The sequence below is a fragment of the Delphinapterus leucas genome, chromosome X (genome assembly GCF_059928025.1).
Source record: "Delphinapterus leucas isolate spDelLeu-1000000601 "Yukka" chromosome X, BTC_Dleu_Yukka2, whole genome shotgun sequence".
Lineage (NCBI taxonomy): Eukaryota > Metazoa > Chordata > Mammalia > Artiodactyla > Monodontidae > Delphinapterus > Delphinapterus leucas.
The window spans coordinates 12,907,971-12,922,681 of NC_143150.1; positions in this window are offsets into that span (position 1 = coordinate 12,907,971).

The window sequence follows — 14,711 nt, forward strand, 5'->3', positions numbered from 1 at the left end:
TACGCGGGCCTCTCACTGCTGTGGCCTGTCCCTTTGCGGAGCACAGGCTCTGGACGCGCAGGCTCAGCGGCCATGGCTCACAGGCCCAGCCGCTCCACGGCATGTGGGATCTTCCCAGACCGGGGCACAAACCCGCGTCCCCTGCATCGGCAGGCGGACTCTCAACCGCTGTGCCACCAGGGAAGCCCCCCATATAGGATTTTAATAGTACATTTCTTCCTCTAATTTTTTTAGTCATCTGCTGATCTTTATTTGCCAATGGAAACCATACATCAACATTGCAGTTTGGAAGAAAATGAGTAACATTTCTTGCTATGTTATAGGTCAACTGTTAATGCAGCGGAAGTTTCATTTCTCTCCCATTAAAATTGCTTATTTGCCTCATCTCGATGTATATCAAATGGTAATAAGATACGAAATATATAAGGTTGTGACCCAGGCCAGTAGGTTTTGCTGTTTCTAGGGTTTTCTCGTTAGTTGGTTGCATTGTATGTCAGATCTGATTCTTCCACACCATTGTTAAGGCTGATGATTCTTCAGAACACCGCTGAAAAGAGAACTAGAAGGAGTTTCACCAAAACAGGAACTAGCTCACATCTATAAAGGATGGTGATTCAAACGCCTATCAGTGTCATTTCATAGAAGCACACTCCACCTGGTATGCAAGAGTCACAGCCAGCTTCTCTAGGAACCTCCAATTAAAGAGCTGAGACCTATTTAAAAAACAAAAACAAGGAACTAGGAGCAAAATTTCCTAAGGACAGAGCAATGGTTTTTACTTTTATGGTTTGGAAAACAAAGTGCATTCCATCCTGTGAAACTCCTTGAGTGTGAAAAAGAGTGTTTTACCAGGAAAAAAAAGAAAGAATTTCAATTTGAAATTCTGCACTGAATTCAGAGATTTCAGGTTAGGACACATTTCTGGAAATAGAAAACTAATATGAAGAAATTACTCTTGCCAACATCAAGTAATGACCTGCTCCATAGAGCTATGTATATTTTACTTCGCCTAATAAATGTCCTCTTCAGCTGTTGGTTGTAAGATTATTTTTTTGTAAATGAAATTATATGCTAATCTCTCCAGTGGAGCTCACTTTTTGAACTAATGGAATATTGTTTTACAATGTGAATACTCCCTCTCTAATTTACCTATTGTTAGTGGTTGGATTTATGTTCATTAAATTGCTTAACAGAGAGCTAGCTTGCATATCCTTATCTCTGGGCACTTGAAGGATAGGACTTGGGGGAAGAAGGAAAGCAGGGTAGGAGCAAGGTAAGGACACTGGCCAGGAAATCAAAAGACCTTGGTTGAATCCAGCTCCACCACTTACTAGCCAAAAGTCTGTGGCCAAGTCAGCATATCTTTCTGGGCCTCAATTTCCTTACCTGTAATAATGTCACATAAAGAAACTATGAGAATTGAATATAATCATCCCTGCGAAAACACCTGGTAAACTATAAAATGCTAGACAAAGTTGATAATTAACAATAACAATTAATTAAATGCCCTCTACTCCCCCTTCCAAAGCCAACAATGGAAATGAAAATCAGTAGCTCCATAACAGGAAATCCCACATCAAAAAACATCATTTTTTTATTGAAGTATAGTTGATTTTACAATGCTGTGTTAGTTTCAGGTATACAGCAAAGTGATTCTGTTATTTATATTTTTTCAGATTATTTTCCATTATAGATTATTATGAGATACTGAATATAGTTCCCTGTGCTATACAGTAAATCCTTGTTGCTTATCTATGTTATGTATAGTAGTTTGTATCTGTTAATCCCAAACTCCTCTAATTTATCCCTCCCCCACCTTTCCCATTTGGTAACCATAAGTTTGTTTTCTATGTCTGTGAGTCTGTTTCTATTTTGTAAATAAGTTTATTGGTATTATTTTTTCGATTCCACATATAAGTGATATCATAGGGTATTTGTCTTTCTCTGTCTGACTTACTTCACTTAGTATGATAATCTCTAGGTCCATCGAAGAACATAATTTTAATCAAATAGCCTATGTTTGGAGCCCTGGCTTGAAAAGGAAACGAATCCAGTCAGGTAACATCAGAAAAGCTACACTGGGTTGCAGCTAACTTAGCCTGTGTGGAGTCTCTGGCATGGGCACCAAGGGGCACGTTGTGGGAATGAAAAAAAGCTTCACTCCAGACTGACTCCATTCAGAAAATGAGTGCAGAAAATCCCCAGGTGATCAGTGAACTTCAACTTTGTTAGGATCTATCTCAAATTTGATCCTGCAGAATATGTTGGGAGTAACTCATTAGATTAACTGACTTGAAAATACTGATCTTTTAAGGCCCAGTTTAGTTACCTCTTCCATAGCCAGCCCCTAAATCTCTTCAGTTGGAATTAATTTCTCCCTAGTCTGTGCCCCAAATACAAGTGGTATCCATCCAGTCATGGCACTCATTCAAATTTCATTTATCTTAGAATTTGTGTGTGTATGTATATGCACATGCATGTGTGTATATATACTTGTGTACTGCCTTACTCACAGAGTATAATCTAAGCTCCTGAAGTCAGGAACCGTGTCTTGGTCATCACTGTACATCCTTCACAGCATCTAGCACATTGCCTTACACATAATAGTTGCTCAACAAGCACTGCTGACTGTTAAAGGGAATAAGAATTGTGCATTTACTGTTAAGGGGAGTATTTCCTTTTTTTCTGTGCCCTGTCTACTTCAAGCTTTAAGGTCGTCCCCTCATTTAATCCTGTGATTTAGGGAACAAGTCCATAGAGTAACAGCTGACTGTAGGCATATTTTTGGAAAAATAGAAAAATCAGTACATAGCATAAGAATCATAATCACTGTTCTTGAAGCAAAGTGGCCGATGATCTCAGATCTGATAGCAGGCATTCCCATCCTGGATGGAACTGAGTATAGCCGTATTGTTCAATCCCTCAGGGGAGATCAGTGTACTTGAGTTATCACAAGCCTCTATCCCAACTGGAGCCTAAGTCCATCTAGGACGGTATTGTCCAATACAGGAGCCACTAGCCACATGTGCCTGTTTGAGCACGTGAAATGTGTACAGACTGAATAGAGGTACAGTGGAAATATAAAACACACACCGGATTTCAAAGACTTAGTCCAAGATTTTTAAAATAATATAAAATATCTCATTAGTAATCTTTATATTGATTGCATGTTAAAATGAAAATATTTTGGATGTATTGGGTTAAATAAAATATATTATTAAAGTTAATTCACTTTTTTTTAATGTGACTATTAGAAAATTGAGAATTATATATGTGGCTTGCATTATATTTCCACTGGACAGCACTAAAATTGGACCCCCCCCCCCAGAAAATAATCTATCCTTAAAACGACCTAAATGCTAATAACTAGCATTTCCACCATCTCCTCTTGAAGCCAACAGGACCCCAAAAACCAAAGGACTATGACACAAAGCATTAATACAAGACTACATTTTCATCTCCAAAATACCTGAGTCTGTATCCAAACTAGGAGTAAGAGTTCCAGATAAATGCCTTCCAAGAAGAGAATTATAAAATTTTTCAAGAGTTACAGGTAAGGGCTTCCCTGGTGGCGCAGTGGTTGGGAGTCCGCCTACCGATGCAGGGGACGGGGGTTCGTGCCCCGGTCCGGGAGGATCCCATATGCCGCGGAGCGGCTGGGCCCGTGAGCCATGGCTGCTGAGCCTGCGCGTCTGGAGCCTGTGCTCCGCAACAGGAGAAGCCACAACAGTGAGAGGCCTGCATACCGCAAAAAAAAAAAAAAAAAAAAAAAGAGTTACAGGTAAATAAGAAAAGGCATTCTTGAAGTTCCTGAACAATGAAACCTCAGTAGTTACCAGCTTGTGCTGACATGATGCCACAACAAACCGAAAAGGTAAAATAAAATCCAAATGCTTTGCATGAGGTAGCACAGTGCTTGCATCCTAACAATTGACTGTTGACTTCAATGAATATGGAAGAGGTTGTCTAATTGGATTTGATCTCTTTTTAAACTGAAGTCAATGAACCAGGGTATGTCCATACACAACCCTAAAGGTCTCCACCGAGTCTATTAACATGATTTCAGGGTGGATACTGTGCTCTCTTGGCCCTTTATATAGCAACTACTGGATAGTTGCTAGAGCACTAGCTGCATCAGGGAAGAATTAGGTATAAACTTCATCTTCATTGTGATAAATACCTTCTTATCCGCATGCTTCACCTAAAGCAGGAGAGTCCCTGTGGCATGGGCCCTGGGGACAGCATAATAACAGAGCCTCCAACTACTGCACAAACCTGTGGTAGTTGAATTTTTATAAATATATTTATTTATTTATGTTTGGCTGCGTTGGGTCTTTGTTGCTGTGCGCGGGCTTTTCTCTAGTTGCAATGAGCGGGGGCTGCTCTTCGTTGTGGTGTGCAGGCTTCTCATTGCAGTGGCTTCTCTTGTTGCAGAGCACGGGCTTCAGAGTGCAGGCTCAGTAGTTGCGGTGCACGGGCTTAGTTGCTCCGCGGCACGTGGGATCATCCCGGAGCAGGGATCAAACCTGTGTCCCCTGCATTGGCAGGCACATTCTTAACCACTGCGCCACCAGGGAACTCCCTGTGAGAGTTGAATTTTATCATCCACAAAGATTTGGGCTCCATGCATAAGGCACAGATAGCACCTGAAGTTGGAGTATTAAAAACAGACTTCAAGTCCTACCTGGCTCTTTGGTGGGGCTAATGGCGGACTCTGCGAGGGCTCACACCAAGGAGTACTTCCCAGAACTTCTGCTGCCAGTGTCCTTGTCCCCACGGGAAAACGTTTTCTTTAATTTGGACTCAACAGAACGTGAGGAAGTACTATACCACCAGACCTGAATGGAAACACTGGACCATCACACTTGATCATGCTCATCATCATTGTTCATCTAGTCATATCTCATTCCAGTACAGAAAGGTGATACTAATGAAGCTCCAATGGGGAGTTTAACAGTGCTGTTGATCCACATCAGAGACAAAAGTTCTTCAGGGTTGTTGGTCCCTGTCTCTCCCATGGCCTGCCCTCACCTCATCTCTCACCCCTCCAAGTCAAGCCCTTTGTGGCCTAATCTGACAGAATAGCAGCGTCTTGGGAATCTTCCGAACAAATCCTCTGAGTGAAGAGTACTTGGGATATGTGTACATAAACGTTCGGTCGGAGCGCAGGGAGAGGACTGGGGTTGGCGGCGTGAACACAGCCTGCAGGGGGTTAGTGCACCACGACTGGCCGGGAGGGAGTCCGGGGAAAAGTCTAGACCTGCCGAAGAGGTCTTTGTTTTTCTTCCTCTTCCCTCTTTGTTTCCTGGTGCGCGAGGAGAGGGGATTAAGAACGCTGCTTAAAGGAGCTCCAGAGACGGGCGCGAGCCACGGCTAAAAGCGCGGACCCCAGAGATGGGCATGAGACGCCAAGGCTGCTGCTGCCGCCACCAAGAAGCCTGTGTGCCAACACAAGTCACTATCCACACCCCCCTTCCGGGGAGCCAGTGCAGCCCGCCACTGCCAGGCTCCCGGGATCCAGGGACAACTTCCCCGGGAGAACGCACGGCGCGCCTCAGGCTGGTGCAACGTCACGCCGGCCTCTGCCGCCGCAGGCTCGCCCCGCACTCCGTGCCCCTCCCTCGCCCCGGCCTGAGTGAGCCAGAGCCCCTGAATCAGCGGCTCCTTTAACCCCGTCCTGTCTGAGCGAAGAACAGACGCCCTCCAGCGACCTACACGCAGAGGCGGGGCCAAATCCAAAGCTGAGCCCCGGGAGCTGTGAGAACAAAGAAGAGAAAGGGAAATCTCTCCCAGCAGCCTCAAGCAACGGATTAAAGCTCCGCAATCAACTTGATGTACCTGCATCTGTGGAACACATGAATAGATAACGTATCATCCCAAATTGAGGAGGTGGACGTTGAGTGCAAGACTTATGATTTTTTTCCCCTTTTCCTCTTTTTGTGAGTGTGTATATGTATGCTTCTGTATGAGATTTTGCCTGTATAGCTTTGCTTCCACCATTTGTCCCAGGGTTCTATCCGTCCATTTTTTTTCTCTTAATAATTATTTTTTTATTTTAATAACTTTATTATATTTTATCTTACGTTATTTTACTTTATCTTCTTTCTTTCTTCTTTTCCTTCCTTCCCTCCTTCCTTCCTCCCTCCCTCCCTCCCTCCTTTCTTTCTTTCTTTCTACTTCTACTAATGCTTTCTTTCTACTTTTTCTCCCTTTTATTCTGAGCCGTGTGGATGAAAGGCTCTTGGTGCTGCAGCCAGGAGTTAGTGCTGTGCCTGTGAGGTGGGAGAGCCAACTTCAGGACACTGGTCCACAAGAGACCCCCCAGCTCCACATAATATCAAATGGCGAAAATCTCCCAGAGATCTCCATCTCAACACCAGCACCCAGCTTCACTCAACGACCAGCAAGCTACAGTGCTGGACACCCTATGCCAAACAACTAGCAAGACAGGAACAAAAACCCACCCATTAGCAGAGAGGCTGCCTAAAATCATAATAAGGCCACGGACACCCCAAAACACACCACCAGACGTGGACCTGCCCACCAGAAAGACAAGATCCAGCCTCATCCACCAGAAAACAGGCACTAGTCCCCTCCACCACGAAGCCTACACAACCCACTGAACCAGCCTTACCCACTGGGGACGGACACCAAAAACAACGGGAACTACGAACCTGCAGCCTGCAAAAAGGAGACCCCAAACACAGTAAGATAAGCAAAATGAGAAGACAGAAAAACACACAGCAGATGAAGGAGCAAGGTAAAAACCCACCAGACCTAACAAATGTAGAGGAAATAGGCAGTGTACCGGAAAAAGAATTCAGAATAATGATAGTAAAGATGATCCAAAATCTGGGAAATAGAATAGACAAAATGCAAGAAACATTTAACAAGGACTTAGAAGAACTAAAGATGAAACAAACAATGATGAACAACACAATAAATGAAATGAAAAATACTCTAGATGGGATCAATAGCAGAATAACTGAGGCAGAAGAACGGATAAGTGACCTGGAAGATAAAAGAGTGGAAATAACTACTGCAGAGCAGAATAAAGAAAAAAGAATGAAAAGAACTGAGGACAGTCTCAGAGACCTCTGGGACAACGTTAAACGCACCAACATTCGAATTATATGGGTTCCAGAAGAAGAAGAGAAAAAGAAAGGGACTGAGAAAATATTTGAAGAGATTATAGTTGAAAACTTCCCTAATATGGGAAAGGAAATAGTTAATCAAGTCCAGGAAGCACAGAGAGTCCCATACAGGATAAATCCAAGGAGAAATACGCCAAGACACATATTAATCAAACTGTCAAAAATTAAATACAAAGAAAACATATTAAAAGCAGCAAGGGAAAAACAACAAATAACACACAAGGGAATCCCCATAAGGTTAACAGCTGATTTTTCAGTAGGAACTCTGCAAGCCAGAAGGGACTGGCAGGACATATTCAAAGTGATAAAGGAGAAAAACCTGCAACCAAGATTACTCTACCCAGCAAGGATCTCATTCAGATTTGATGGAGAAATTAAAACCTTTACAGACAAGCAGAAGCTGAGAGAGTTAAGCACCACTAAACCACATCTACAACAACTGCTAAAGGAACTTCTCTAGGCAAGAAACACAAGAGAAGGAAAAGACCTACAATAGGGAACCCAAAACAATTAAGAAAATGGGAATAGGAACATACATATCGATAATTACCTTAAATGTAAATGGACTAAATGCTCCCACCAAAAGACACAGATTGGCTGAATGGATACAAAAACAAGACCCATATATTTGCTGTCTACAAGAGACCCACTTCAGACCTAGAGACACATAAAGACTGAAAATAAGGGGATGGAAAAAGATATTTCATGCAAATGGAAACCAAAAGAAAGCTGGAGTAGCAATTCTCATATCAGACAAAATAGACTTTAAAATAAAGACTATTAGAAGAGACAAAGAAGGACACTACATAATGATCAAGGGATCAATCCAAGAAGAAGATATAACAATTGTAAATATTTATGCACCCAACATAGAAGCACCTCAATACATAAGGCAAATACTAACAGCCATAAAAGGGGAAATCGACAGTAACACATTCATAGTAGGGGACTTTAACACCCCACTTTCACCAATGGACAGATCATCCAAAATGAAAATAAATAAGGAAACACAAGCTTTAAATGATACATTAAACAAGATGGACTTAATTGATATTTATAGGACATTCCATCCAAAAACAACAGAATACACATTTTTCTCTAGTGCTCATGGAACATTCTCCAGGATAGATCATATCTTGGGTCACAAATCAAGCCTTGGTAAATTTAAGAAAATTGAAATTGTATCAAGTATCTTTTCCGACCACAACACTATGAGACTAGATATCGATTACAGGAAAAGATCTGTAAAAAATACAAACACATGGAGGCTAAACAATACACTACTTAATAACGAAGTGATCACTGAAGAAATCAAAGAGGAAATAAAAAAATACCTAGAAACAAATGACAATGGAGACACGACGACCCAAAATCTATGGGATGCAGCAAAAGCAGTTCTAAGAGGGAAGTTTATAGCAATACAATCCTACCTTAAGAAACAGGAAACATCTCGAATAAACAACCTAACCTTGCACCTAAAGCAATTAGAGAAGGAAGAACAAAAAAACCCAAAGTTAGCAGAAGGAAAGAAATCATAAAAATCAGATCAGAAATAAATGAAAAAGAAATGAAGGAAACGATAACAAAGATCAATAAAACTAAAAGCTGGTTCTTTGAGAAGATAAACAAAATTGATAAACCATTAGCCACACTCATCAAGAAAAATGGGGAGAAGACTCGAGTCAATAGAATTAGAAATGAAAAAGGAGAAGTAACAACTGACACTGCAGAAATACAAAAGATCATGAGAGATTACTACAAGCAACTCTATGCCAATAAAATGGACAACCTGAAAGAAATGGACAAATTCTTAGAAAGGCACAACCTGCCAAGACTGAATCAGGAAGAAATAGAAAATACAAACAGACCAATCACAAGCACTGAAATTGAAACTGTGATTAAAAATCTTCCAACAAACAAAAGCCCAGGACCAGATGGCTTCACAGGCAAATTCTATCAAACATTTAGAGAAGAGCTAACACCTATCCTTCTCAAACTCTTCCAAAATATAGCAGAGGGAGGAACACTCCCAAACTCATTCTACGAGGCCACCCTCACCCTGATACCAAAACCAGACAAGGATGTCACAAAGAAAGAAAACTACAGGCCAATATCACTGATGAACATAGATGCAAAAATCCTCAACAAAATACTAGCAAACAGAATCCAACAGCACATTAAAGGGATCATACACCATGAGCAAGTGGGGTTTATTCCAGGAATGCAAGGATTCTTCAATATACACAAATCAATCAACGTGATACACCATATTAACAAATTGAAGGAGAAAAACCATATGATCATCTCAATAGTTGCAGAGAAAGCTTTTGACAAAATTCAACACCGATTTATGATAAAAACCCTCCAGAAAGTAGGCATAGAGGGAACTTTCCTCAACATAATAAAGGCCATATATGACAAACCCACAGCCAACATCATCCTTAATGCTGAAAAACTGAAAGCATTTCCACTAAGATCAGGAACAAGACAAGGTTGCCCATCTCACCACTCTTATTCAACAAATTTTGGAAGTTTTAGCCACAGCAATCAGAGAAGAAAAGGAAATAAAAGGAATCCAAATCGGAAAAGAAGAAGTAAAGCTGTCACTGCAGATGACATGATACTATACATAGCAATCCTAAATATGCTACCAGAAAACTACTAGAGCTAATCAATGAATTTGGTAAAGTAGCAGGATACAAAATTAATGCACAGAAATCTCTGGTATTCCTATACACTAAAGATGAAAAATCTGAAAGTGAAATCAAGGAAACACTCCCATGTACCATTGCAACAAAAAGAATAAAATATCTAGGAATAAACCTACCTAAGGAGACAAAAGACCTGTATGCAGAAAATTATAAGACACTGCTGAAAGAAACTAGAGATGATACAAACAGATGGAGAGATATACCATGTTCTTGGATTGGAAGAATCAACATTGTGAAAATGACTCTACTATCCAAAGCAATCTATAGATTCAATGCAATCCCTATCAAACTACCACTGGCATTTTTCACAGAACTAGAACAAAAAATTTCACAATTTGTATGGAAACACAAAAGACCCCGAATAGCCAAAGCAATCTTGAGAACAAAAAACGGAGCTGGAGAAATCAGGCTCCCTGACTTCAGACTATACTACAAAGCTACAGTAATCAAGACAGTATGGTACTGGCACAAAAACAGAAAGATAGATCAATGGAACAGGATAGAAAGCCCAAAGATAAACCCATGCACGTACGGTCACTTTATCTTTGATAAAGGAGGCAGGAATGTACAGTGGAGAAAAGACAGCCTCTTCAATTAGTGCTGCTGGGAAAACTGGACAGGTACATGTAAAAGTATGAGATTAGATCACTCCCTAACACCATACACAAAAATAAGCTCAAAATGGATTAAAGACCTTAATGTAAGGCCGGAAACTATAAAACTCTTAGAGGAAAACATACGCAGGACACTCTATGACATAAATCACAGCAAGATCCTTTTTGACCCACCTCCTAGAGAAATGGAAATAAAAACAAAAGTAAACAAATGGGACCTAATGAAACTTCAAAGGTTTTGCACAGCAAAGGAAACCATAAACAAGACCAAAAGACAACCCTCAGGATGGGAGAAAATATTTGCAAATGAAGCAACTGACAAAGGATTAATCTCCAAAATTTATAAGCAGCTCATGCAGCTTAATAACAAAAAAACAAACAACCCAATCCAAAAATGGGCAGAAGACCTAAATAGACATTTCTCCAAAGAAGATATACAGATGGCCAAGAAGCACATGAAAGGATGCTCAACATCACTAATCATTAGAGAAATGCAAATCAAAACTACAATGACATATCATCTCACACCGGTCAGAATGGCCATCATCAAAAAATCTAGAAACAATAAATGCTGGAGAGGGTGTGGAGAAAAGGGAACCCTCTTGCACTGTTGGTGGGAATGTACATTGATACAGCCACTGTGGAGAACAGTATGGAGGTTCCTTAAAAAACTACAAATAGAACTACCATATGACCCAGCAATCCCACTACTGGGCATATACCCTGAGAAAACCATAATTCAAAAAGAGTCATGTACCAAAATGTTCAGTGCAGCTCTATTTACAATAGCCAGGACATGGAAGCAACCTAAGTGTCCATCGACAGATGAATGGATAAAGAAGATGTGGCACATATATACAACGGAATATTACTCAGCCATAAAAAGAAACGAAATTGAGTTGTTTGTAGTGAGGTGGATGGACCTAGAGTCTGTCATACAGAGTGAAGTAAGTCAGAAAGAGAGAGACAAATACCGTATGCTAACACATATATATGGAATTTAAGGAAAAAATGTCATGAAGAACCTAGGGGTAGAACAGGAATAAAGACACAGACCTACTAGAGAATGGACTTGAGGATATGGGGAGGGGGAAGGGTAAGCTGTGACAAAGCGAGAGAGAGGCATGGACATATATACACTACCAAACGTAAGGTAGATAGCTAGTGGGAAGCAGCCACATAGCACAGGGAGATCAGCTGGGTGCTTTGTGACCGCCTGAAGGGGTGGCATAGGGAGGGTGGGAGGGAGCGAGACGCAAGAGGGAAGAGATATGGGAACATATGTATATGTATAACTGATTCATTTTGTTGTAAAGCACAAGCTAGCACACCATTGTAAAGCAATTATACTGCAATAAAGGTGTTAAAAAAAACAGACTTCAAGAAATAGGAAGAACTCACTAACTAGATGGGGGGATCCTTTCACAATGTACACGTACATCAAATCCTCATGTACATTTTAAATATCTTACAATTTTATTTGTCAATCATACCTCAATAAAAACGAGAGAAACGGCAAGAACGGATTTTCAAGCAAGGGGAATGTAACTACTGACAGAATAGCCCTGTAATTTGCACATAATTCCACTTAAAACATGAAAAGCCAAAAGCGGTAGCAACAGGTGTATTCAGTTAATTCAGTGAAATATAAAGAGAAAAACATTCAACCCAGGCATTTGGCACTGTGAAAACGTCGACTATACGCAGTTGACTGATGGATCCATTTTCAATAGCTTGTGTGGCACATCCTGTAGGCACAGACTTAGCCTGTGACTATTGCCTTAAAAGAGGCAAAAATCCGATCAGATATAGTAAAGTGGAGATGGTCACAGTGATCCAGCAACCCCTGTTCTAACTTTACCCATATTAGGACACTCTCACACCGGGTTGTTTTGAATGAGACCCAAATCTATTTACATATTTTCCTAGTCTTCTTTATCACCTCCTTGTGTACCATTGAGCAGTTTTTGAGGAGACAAGCCACTAATACAACGTTGTCAAGGCCCTTCTCGTTTTCTAGTTCAAATCCTTGTTCATGCTGTTTGCTAAGTACTTGTTCCCTGTGACAGCTTTCAGCCAAACAGAACACACTGAATGCTGCATTCCAAACCACTCTGTCCTGCTGGGCTCCAAGTGAAACAAGCTCTTCAAACTCCATCATGTGAACTTTTCACAAGGAACAATCTCCCTCAGACAATTCCATTCAGAGATACTATCCGTGAAACTGGGACTCGGGGAAGGGGTGACATCACAGGCTTCCCCCTCTGGCCAGGGTCATGACCACCAAAGTTGTATTTAAGAGGCTCCCACGTGGTTTGGCACATGGTTTTCTTAATGATCTAACATTTCTCCCGACTTTCCCATAATCTTCCAATTTAAGATCTTCACACTTAGACACAAAATTGGGTACTAGTGTCCAGAAAGCCTGGGATTTCAAGATGTAAAGAACGAGAAGCTTGCATCCAAGGTCTCTATTAGGGATAGGAGCGGGAATGTAAGACACACTATATAATATGTGCTGTATGTTGGTTTGGGGCAGTGTATTAGGAATCATAGAAACGCAAAGTATTATATGCAACCAAGAGGCTGGAGAAACAAAAAAAAAAGGAAGAAAGGAAGAAAAAAAGACAAGAAAAAGGTGAGAAAAGTTAATTTAAACGTCCAAAGCCCAGGTTTGGAGATGAGAGCTTTGACAAAGGCAGGAGGCTTATTGCACTGAGGCGGTTAGCCAGCTTGTCAGAAGTTAGGCGGGAGGGCAAGTACACTGAATCTGGGGTTGAAAGACCTGCTTGGCAGCTCCTGAGGAAGGCTTTGGACTCTCCTAGAAGATCTTTAAGATGAGGAGAGCAGCTCATGGATCCAGGATGGTTTGTATGCCAGGTCTCGCCAGAGTTGGGCCATGTGGAGTCAGTGGCCTTCCAGGTCCCCCTTTAGTCCAGTGAGTCTATGAACTCATCTCTCTGTTTAACAACCTCCTGATCAACTTATTATATTTGAGAAAGGAAAGTGCCCAAATAAGGAGGCATTTGACTGTAATATACGCCTTAAGTATTCAAAAAAAAATTTTTTTTAACTTCTTGACCTCCTAAGGAAGACGGAACCAAAAGAGAGAAAGGTAAGCTTTCTTATGTGCATATACATTCCCATCTTACAAGTGGCCATGCCACTACCACCAAGTGAGTCTCCTGGTTTGGAATTGTTTCAGGATGGCAGTCCTGATTTCAAGGGGCTCACAGAACTCAGCTGGTCAGACACTAGATAATCTAAATGAGAATATCACAGAAAGAAGGTTATCACTACCGCTGCTTATTGAATTAAATCACAGATCAGAAAGTGCCAGAGCTTGTGCAGACCTTAAAGATCATCTAATACAACTAACTCCTTTATTCCCTATATCAAGCAGAAAAAGGGCTGACTTGTTCAAGGTCAGTTATTGGGAAAGTCAAGGCTTAAGCCAGGATCCTGTATGCTTTTGCCACTGAAGCCTGAGATAGTACAATTATATCTACAAATGAGAAAGAACATTAATAACATTTTATATGCTACACTTCTTTGGGGAAGCACATTTAATATCTGATAGAATAAAACCGCCCCTTCGAAGTTTTGTTTTGAGCTTTTCTTCCCACAATATAATTTTATGACAATAATTCTTTCATTTAAAAAAAAGTATAGTGTAATGTTGAATATTCCTTTTCAGCCTACACACGCAGTAATAGAGATTCTTACACACCTCCTAGGAAAGAGACCCTCTTGGGATGAAACTTGGTGGTTTACAATCTAGTGGGGCAAAGACACAAGCTGACAAACACAATGGTAAGTCCGAAGTGGGAACTCTGGGGAGGGCCATTTAATCCCAACTTGGAAGGGCAAGGAAGGTATCCAAAAAATAAAGGTAAAGTCTGAGGTGAGCTTTGAAGGCTGAGTTGGAGTGAAGTAGACAAAAAGGAGTTTAGGGCAGGGCATCAGAGCCCAAGGAAGCAATAAGGTAAAAGGGCCCAGAGGCCAGCGATGATCAAAAGTTCAGGAAACTTTAAGTGGCCCAGTTTTGCTGGTGGCTGGAGTGCGGTGGTGGTGGGAAGGGGTGACATGTTCCCTGAATGCACAACTCTAACAGCTTCCCCCAAACACACACAACAGAGTAAAGAGAGGCTTCACAACAGTACAAGTTTCCTAGCTCCACTTGCTCATCAACATATTAATTAAACAGCCATACACAATATGACTAAGGGAGG